Here is a 9,288-nt window from a genome sequence, read left to right on the forward strand (position 1 = left end):
AAAGTACAGTATGACTGAGCATATCTACTGTACAGTATGACTCAGTACATCTAAGGTACAATGTGACTGAGTATGTCTAAAGTACAGTGTGACTGAGTATATCTAATATACTGTGTGGCTGAGTATATCTAATATCCTGTATGACTGAGTATATCTAATGTACAGTGTGACTGAGTATATCTAATGTACAGTGTGACTGAGTATATCTATGGTACAGTGTGACTGAGTATATGTAATATACTGTGTGTCTGAGTATATCTAATGTACAGTGTGACTGAGTATATCCAATGTTCTGTGTGACTTAATATATCTAATGTACAGTGTGACTGAGTATAACTAATTTACTGCGTGACTGAGTATATCTAATGTACAGTGTGACTGAGTATATCCAATGTTCTGTGTGACTTAATATATCTAATGTACTGTGTGACTGAGGAGTCTATTCTACTTCCGAGAATATGTAATATACTTTGAGACTGGGGAAAACTGATATTTAGTGCCAGTTAGTATCACTTGAATGCCCTTTGAACTTCGTGTACCTTATACAAGTTATAATAATTTTTATTGTGGTATATTAATATATGTACGCTTTAACCACTAGGCTAACTTCCCGCCCCTTGTTCGTTTGTAAGCGGAGTACATTGAAAACAATAGGAGAGCGCTCAGCCAGTCGGAAAACGACATTTATGTTTGAGGTTACATAAAGGTATGTGAAGCAGTGCTGAATCAATGAAGACACACTTACTGCTATCGGTGTATGTTATCTTTAGCTTAAACTTAGAATGCAAAGCATAATGTGTACATAGGGCTACTACACTATTTGTTAAATTACTTAAATTTCTAAATTAATCCATTGTATATTAGGTTCATCATGGTGGACTGATATTCTGTCGTTGTGAACAGTTCCGCGTATGTGACATTTGCTTCAATGCTAATCACTTTTACCTCAACTTGGAATTGATGTCAGATTCCAAGCCTGTTCTTTGTACCTTGAATTATTTTGCATCGTTATAGATATTCATATTTCGTGAATATAACTTGGATTAGTCTATGTAAATGCAAGGAGAAAATGTTTTATTCCATGTTGGTAGTACTAGTACTGCTTTTCTCCAGCAGTAACTGAGACTTCTGTGTGTGTGAAGATGAATTTACAAGATTTGTGTTCCGTGTGATATGATTTACTACTTCTCGATCAACGCGTTTCCAATAACATGTACTACATCAACGCGTTTCCAGTTAGGAAGATAAAGTACTTCCTGTTATACGACTATTCTCAATAGCCTGTCAAAGGCACTGCTCTGTTCACAGTGTGTGTCTGCGAGTAGTTACATAGTAAAACTTGTTTCCATGTTTATTATTTTAGTCAAGCAGTGTTTTGTATCTATTGCCAGGGATCGGGAGCTGAAATTGTGTTCCCTATAATCGTTTGCTGTAGGGTTAACGGATGACAGGGTTATCAGGGTCACGTGTATCCATGTGATCTTGGTATCGGAGTACATTGTGGAGAGCTGTGTTTATTAGGAGCCGTAAAACCCGGTTCGGTCTGAGTATCCTCAAGATTCAAGATTCAGTAACATACTAATCTTTGTATAGCGCCAATATCCAGCTCAGCTGCTCAAAGGCACTTTGTTTTTTCCTTGATCTTAGGTCGTCAATGTCAATGGCACATCGTATTTTTCAATCTCAACTCCCTGGAAAACATACAACTTTTGCAGCCATTTAGGTGCAGTGTAGATATTACTTGACTATGTGAAGTGAACATTGCATTTAACATCTATCCATCGACTATCCATGTGTGAGAGATGCTATGTGACTGGACCAGATAGTCCAGTGATTGACATTGTGAGCACCGCTTCATGCCGCTCCAGAACACCTGGTCCGTTAATCGCCTCTTCACAAATTATGTTGCTGGGTTGCTGATCCAAGTCCCCATGGGTCCTTACAAATTGACTGCAGTTTAAAAGATATGTGTATGGCACCGTCGAAGGTATATGTTGACTGAGCAAATAAATGACGAAATTTACAAATCATTTTACTGGCCTTCTACTATTTGTCATCCACTGCCATACAGAAGGAACAGTTGTTGCATGTTGTTTCAATCATGATCAATACAGCTGTTTTCGGTATGCCTGAAAAGTATTTTCATGGGTTCAAAGCAGTTCAACCTTGATTTTAGACCTGTCAATCACTCAACCAACCATTCAACCCAACAATCACTCAGTCAACCATCCAACTAGTTAACCACTCAACCACCCAAACACTGACTCAACCAACCACTCACTCAACCATCCAACTACTCAACCACTCAACCACCCACACACTAACTCAACCAGCCAGGAACTCGGCCACCCAACAACTCAACCATATCAACCACTCGGCCAGAGACAAGACTTCAAAACTTCCTTTCAAAAGTGATTTTCCTTGTCGCTAACTTTGCATAGATCTTATCCAGGTCACATGTTGGGATTCAACAGTCAACTAAAATACTCACCGGAAAGAGAGTTAACATGGACCCACAATCAAACCTAGGTTCTAGTTTCATTGAGCCTGATCTTCATATTGATCCAGGAGCCTCTTTTCAGTGAATGTTTCGTTAAAATGTGTTTCCTGCCCACAATTATAGAGATGTGTCCGTGAGACATCATTACATGTGTCCACAGTTCTATTTAAGACAGCAGGTGATAAGACGAGTTGCTGCAGTCTTTAAAGAATAATGTAATATGATTTTAGAATGTGTTGGAAAATAGGTCCATGGAATTAAATATAAGAGAATGGAGATACAGTTCAGTGGGTAATGATGTATGGAAGGGACTTGGCGTGGACAGAATGTGGGGAGAAGCAAATAGCCAAGACATGAAAGGGGAAATGAACATTGACGACATGTAACAATGTGGATGTGTCAAGAATTCTAAACCTAAAACTCGACCAAGTGTATTGAATTCTGTGGAGATCTCTTCTTTGAGTGGCATTTCTGAATGTGGGAACTACAATGTATCTTTCATCTGACTTCCAATACAGATGCTTTTACCATTGTCTAGCAGTAATGTTTTACAAAGTTAAAAGAATTTGTACGGAAACGTCGCACTGACGAAATAAAGAACTTGTTATCCATACAGTTTGTCAATATTAGTGAGGATCACAGTAAAAGGTGTGTCCAAATCTTATTCTAAAGTATATTCTTAATGAAGGAACTGACAGACTGACTTATCGAGCAGTCGAAGGCACCACTTTTTCAAGTGAAGGATTATACCATTTCACCTGTAAAGATCTGCTGTTTGTTGGTTCAAATTATTTGTTCAAGGCAGATACTGAAATTACTGTCATAGTTGCCGTTACGCAATAAAACATTTCAGATTGCCAACAGACAACCAGATCGTCAAAAGACTCGCAAAGACTCTCCACTTGCAAACTTTGTTATTACTGCCAGTAGTTCTGATTGGCCGTGGGTGGACCAATCGTATGAAGCACGGCGATTCGCTGAACAGAGTTACATCCCTTGGACATGCCAGAATTCTACTGTGCCCAATTATCAGGTATCTCAGCCCCATTCCCGTGCGTGTGGGTTCCACGCAGTCTTTGACCTGTATCAGTGCAGAGGTCAGCTAAAAATGCTTTCATCACGAGCTAGGTTTGAAGTTGTTTCGCACTGTAATGTTGTAGATCGTAGACAACATGAAGACACAGATTTATTATTCCATATGGGAAAGACCCAGGGTAGTACTTTTCCCATTCGTGACCAACTCGTGTTGCTACGAGACAAACCAAATAGCGGCTCGTGCCCCTGTGGAAGGATTTCATATTGGCGCATGAACATGAGAACTACTTTAAACAGGAACGATAACTCTATTCCTGTTTCATTCCAATGGTACTTAATATCACCCAAGCACATATTGTATTGCTGTTTTTCTATTTGCTTATTTACTTTAAAGAATTAAACCTCTTTGATACAACTAAAAGACGGAGAAAACATATTTGTTAAAGACATATTATGACGTAATTATTACCACCTGTTCACCTTATGTTTCTAGTTGTATTTCTAATAGGGTTGAATAATCACAAATGCGGTTTGTTTTATTCAAAAAACAGCTACATTAAATCCCAAAGCAGATACTCAAAATTGACTTTAAAATATTTCTCAAACTGAACATTGGCGTAACCTTGCTGTCATACCCGAAGTGGAACTTTAAATGTATTCGTTGAGATATATAAGAATAAAAAAACCAACCCAAAACATGTCAGACTAAAAGTGTTCAGGCTAAAACGTCACCACAGCAAAACGGCACCTGGCGAAAACGGCACCATTTGGACATAACGGAACCTTGACTTGGCGAAAACAGCTACAAACCAAAAGGCACCAACTAAAATCTTATGGGGAAACTAGTTTGTCATTAGATAATTCTGATTGCAGAATGTTTAGATTGTAAATACATCTACTGTACCGACAGTGATTGGAAAGGGCATCCCAATTTAGCGTGAAAACATCGCAACCTTTGATTTTGTAAGTACATTTACTCAACTGAAATCGCCCAAACTCAGTGTCAAAATGAAACTGTATTTAAAGCGCACAAATGTACTCATTACATACCATTCATCACAATGTCTCACCTCTGTGTTGTATGTGAGACGACCGTAAGAAAGAATCAACATGCTGTATCTTGTGACGAGTGTGAATTATGTACTCTTGTGTTTGTGGTACTGGCTTTTCTGTATCACGGTACCGTGGGATTTGTCAATATGAAGACTTCCCTTTCGTATGTGTGCGCTGTCGCACGAATTCCTTTGACACCATGATGGACACCGTGAACTCGGACTACACCTTACCAGCTGCTGAGCAACCACAGACATTAGGCAGCACAATTCTTTTAGCTATGTTCTTAGTACTTTCAATATGACGATGCATATTTTTCATGATTTTTTAAACAATGACATAATGCCATAAACGATTTAATTACTCGGGATTATTTTCATCAAAGCACCGCCTTCATTACGCGCGTTCTGATTAGTTTTTCGTATCTTTACACATAACAAGCATCGAGACGGGGACGAGTCTTCTTGGAGGTTTCGAAAGGGTTAAGGACCCCCTGAAACACTCACACATGGGCTTCACACATTGGGGGGCTTCGAAGCCGACCTCGGACGAGACGAGCCTGTGTTTCATAACTTGGCTTACCCTTCCCCCTCCACGGCCCTGTGTAGAGCGGAACTTGTGAAATATTCAGATTTGAAGTTTAAAGAAATGTGTGAAAAGAGGTTACACAATCCTATAGAATGAAAGCAACGTTTTATTTCCGTGACACCTCCGTCCCCTGCCGCCCAGATGCCCTTTATGAAGGAAAATATATTCACAACCCAGAGATCGATAACAGTGTGGTAATTCACCCATGGTGTTATGTTTCCTGTGTGTGGTAATTCAGCCATGGTGTTATGTTTCCTGTGTGTGGTAATTCAGCCATGGTGTTATGTTTCCTGTGTGTGGTAATTCAGCCATGGTGTTATGTTTCCTGTGTGTGGTTATTCAGCCATGGTGTTATGTTTCCTGTATGTGGTAATTCAGCCATGGTGTTATGTTTTCTGTGTGTGGTTATTTAGCCATAGTGTTATGTTTCCTGTGTGTGGTAATTCAGCCATGGTGTTATGTTTCCTGTGTGTGGTAATTCCGCTATGGTGTTATGTTTCCTGTATGTGGTAATTCAGCCATGGTGTTATGTTTTCTGTGTGTGGTTATTTAGCCATAGTGTTATGTTTCCTGTGTGTGGTAATTCAGCCATGGTGTTATGTTTCCTGTGTGTGGTAATTCCGCTATGGTGTTATGTTTCCTGTGTGTGGTAATTCAGCCATGGTGTTATGTTTCCTGTGTGTGGTAATTCACCCATCGTGTTATGTTTCCCGTGTGTGGTAATTCAGCCATGGTGTTATGTTTCCTGTGTGTGGTAATTCAGCCCTGGTGTTTTGTTTCCTGTGTGTGGTAATTCAGCCATGGTGTTATGTTTCCTGTGTGTGGTAATTCAGCCATGGTGTTATGTTTCCTGTGTGTGGTTATTCAGCCATGGTGTTATGTTTCCTGTATGTGGTAATTCAGCCATGGTGTTATGTTTCCTGTGTGTGGTTATTTAGCCATAGTATTATGTTTCCTGTGTGTGGCAATCAGGTACCCGACTACCCTCATCTCACAAGTTGGTGTGTAGACTTACCGATACACTGACGTCAGTTAATTACTATGCCTATCATATCTACACATAACACAGTATGCGTGTATAATGTCAAGTGGCACTGCATTTGTTGGACAATCTCTTACAGCCTTCTTTCGTTGAGTTTTGCAATCCAGGTCAGTCCATTGTATACGCGATAATAAACGTAAATGCACCTGTTCATAGCGCTTCTGGTGATATGAAAGGCCTTTATGAGAGACTAACTAAAGACAAAATTCAAAAGTGTATTGTCAAGTTAGGTTCTAAAGTCGTATATTGGGAAGAAATGACGGAGAGATAATGTATGCAATGACAGTAGTACATGTGCAATATCGTGTTGTATAGTTGACACGTGATCCCTGACCCATCGTCTCTTGTCTAAAGGTGTAGTAACATCGTCGTGTTGCATTATTTCCTCGTACAATTCACGTACATGGACCTGGTAAAGGCGACTGTGGTGATAACCAACAAAACTCAAAAGTATATTATCAAATCTAAATGTATTTAAGTTTACAATTTGTAAATAAAAAGTAATGTGAGGCTCTAAAGTCGTATAATAGGTAAATATGACGGACAGGTACAGAGAGCAATGAAAGAAGTGCATGTGCATGTCCTTCCCTCCGTGTTGCCTGGTATCCTTTCACTATGTACAGGTATATGGACATGTACACCCAAATGTCAGGTGTCTGTGGACATGAGGATACATTGATTCAAGATGGAACATTAATAGGGCTGTCATTTTTACATTATATACACCTGTTCGACAGTAATTATTCATATGGCTAGTGTTGTTGCTGGCGCAAAACAGTTGACACCAGTTTACTTTCGTTATGCAAATGAGAGATGATATCTGATATCTGGTATTTGAGTGACAATACTAGTACCTTGACTTGGTGAACGCGACTGTTCTTCTTTCACAAGAGACAGATCGAAAGAAATAAGCACTCTATCAAAATCTGAACTCAAGAAAATACCACTGATGCTCAATTTGGTTTTGTATCACATTCTGTGTATGTATGTACATGGGGCAAGTGGTTGACTGAATGCGTCAAACTTTAGCCGGACGTCCTCGTAGTTGGTGGAAGTAACGGGGTTGATGGTGAATGGTACATACACAGTGGTTCTAACAGACTATGAAAACATCAGTGTGAAGTCCTTCCACACCAGGATCAAACAAGGACGTCACAGCAAGCTCAACCTGGGAGGTTCACCGTTTGGTATAACAAGGCTGAAACACAACCGGATGGCTGTCACTGTGATGCATACCAGACAAATTGTAACAGTTAAAGTGAACCCTGACCTGGTACTGCTGTCGACCATCACAACCAGTACTGGGGTATAACGACCCTGACACCATCGACACTAGCAGTTAGTTCTAACAGCTGCGTGGATATTCTGGACAAGACAGGAAACGTCCTAACGTCAATGAACCCTGTAGATAGAGGAAAGGAAATCATACATTCTCCCAACTTTCTTTGTACAACAAGAACAGGAAACATCCTTGTGTCGGATGGCGGTTCGAAGCGTATCCTGTGCCTGACAGCTGATGGGGACGTCGTGTTCACCTACCCTACAACAGGACACACAACACTGAGAAGTCCAGGTGGTATCACAAGTACCAGCACAGGTGACATCCTGTTTTGTTTTTTTTGTTCCATTTCAAGTCTCACATAAAATACATATAGCAAAGAGGACAACATCCAAATATATATGTACATAGCTTCAGTGTTGTTTTGCAAGGTTATATATGACATAAAAGACAGTATTGCATACATATACACACACGCACACACACATACATATATACACATGCATATATACATATACATTCATATGCACATACATACACGCATGTATACATATATATAAATATAACATGGTGAGATTACAACAATTATATAGATACATAAGATGTCATTAAAGTTTCTGTGGAGGGAATATGAAATTGGAGGGGTAAGGTTGAATAGTATCGTTGTAGTGAGTAGGGTCTGGAAGTCTCAGCCGATATTATAAGTAGAATTTAATGTTTAACACATGGTAAGGTATGTAAATGTTTCCATTTCCTTATAAAGGGGTCTAAGCTATTGTTTTTCCTAGCTATATATTTTTCAGTTGTATATATATCTTTTAATAACTTAAGAAATCTCTCAAGGGAAAGTGTTTGTTGTTTTATACTTGAAACATTAATGAATCTTTTGGCAAGAAGTATAATATGGTTTAGTATTTTATTGTTTGAGAACATTCCAAACATGATAGTGAATTTTGTAAATGTGACATCCTTGCAGACTGCTGTCTCGGGTGACAACTGGCTACTCCAACACAACTACGCTAGCTGCATCCAGCGGACAGCTCAAACACATCCATTTTAGCAAGCTGATAATTTGATCGTTTGTTGTTCCTGACGGCTGACAGTAACATTCTAGCTGCATACGGCGCTAAATAATTTAGTTTGGGCATATATATATCGAGAGATTGCCGCACAAAACACTTGTGTTTGTGTGTGCATGAAAGTCCGAGTAACAATAATCCAGTGTACTAAACATTCCCGCCATATAGCTGGAACATTGCTGAGTGCGGCTTAAAACTAAACTGACTCACTAAACACACACACATCTATATCTATCTATCTATCTATATATATATATATATATATATATCTATCTATCTATATATCTCTATCTTTATATATATATTTATATCGGCTCGTATTGATACGGTCGTACGTCCATGTCAAAAATGATATCTTTCACTCCTTCAGAACCCATGGTTGGCATTGCAAATCAAAGAGGAAGCCATTGGCACATATGCTCAGTAACTGTCGGGTGTTTCTGTATCAGGAGGAAGCATGACTGCGTTTATTGCGATTTTACAAAAACATTTTTCTTCAATTGTAATAATGTAAGGTGACTATCGGAATGGTTTACCCCTATGGAAAAATAGCTGTTTCTTAGTATTCTCCTTTAGATAAAGGTAATTAGCACTAAAGCAAATGTTACATACAAGGGGCTGTTAACAATGACAGAATATCATTCCACCTTGAGAAACAAAACACATCAATGGATTACTTAACAAATTTAATTAATTTCACAATATAGTGGAG

This window comes from Haliotis rubra, unplaced genomic scaffold (genome assembly GCF_003918875.1).
Source record: "Haliotis rubra isolate DU_JTF1 unplaced genomic scaffold, ASM391887v1 Scf307, whole genome shotgun sequence".
NCBI classification, from domain to species: Eukaryota; Metazoa; Mollusca; class Gastropoda; order Lepetellida; family Haliotidae; genus Haliotis; species Haliotis rubra.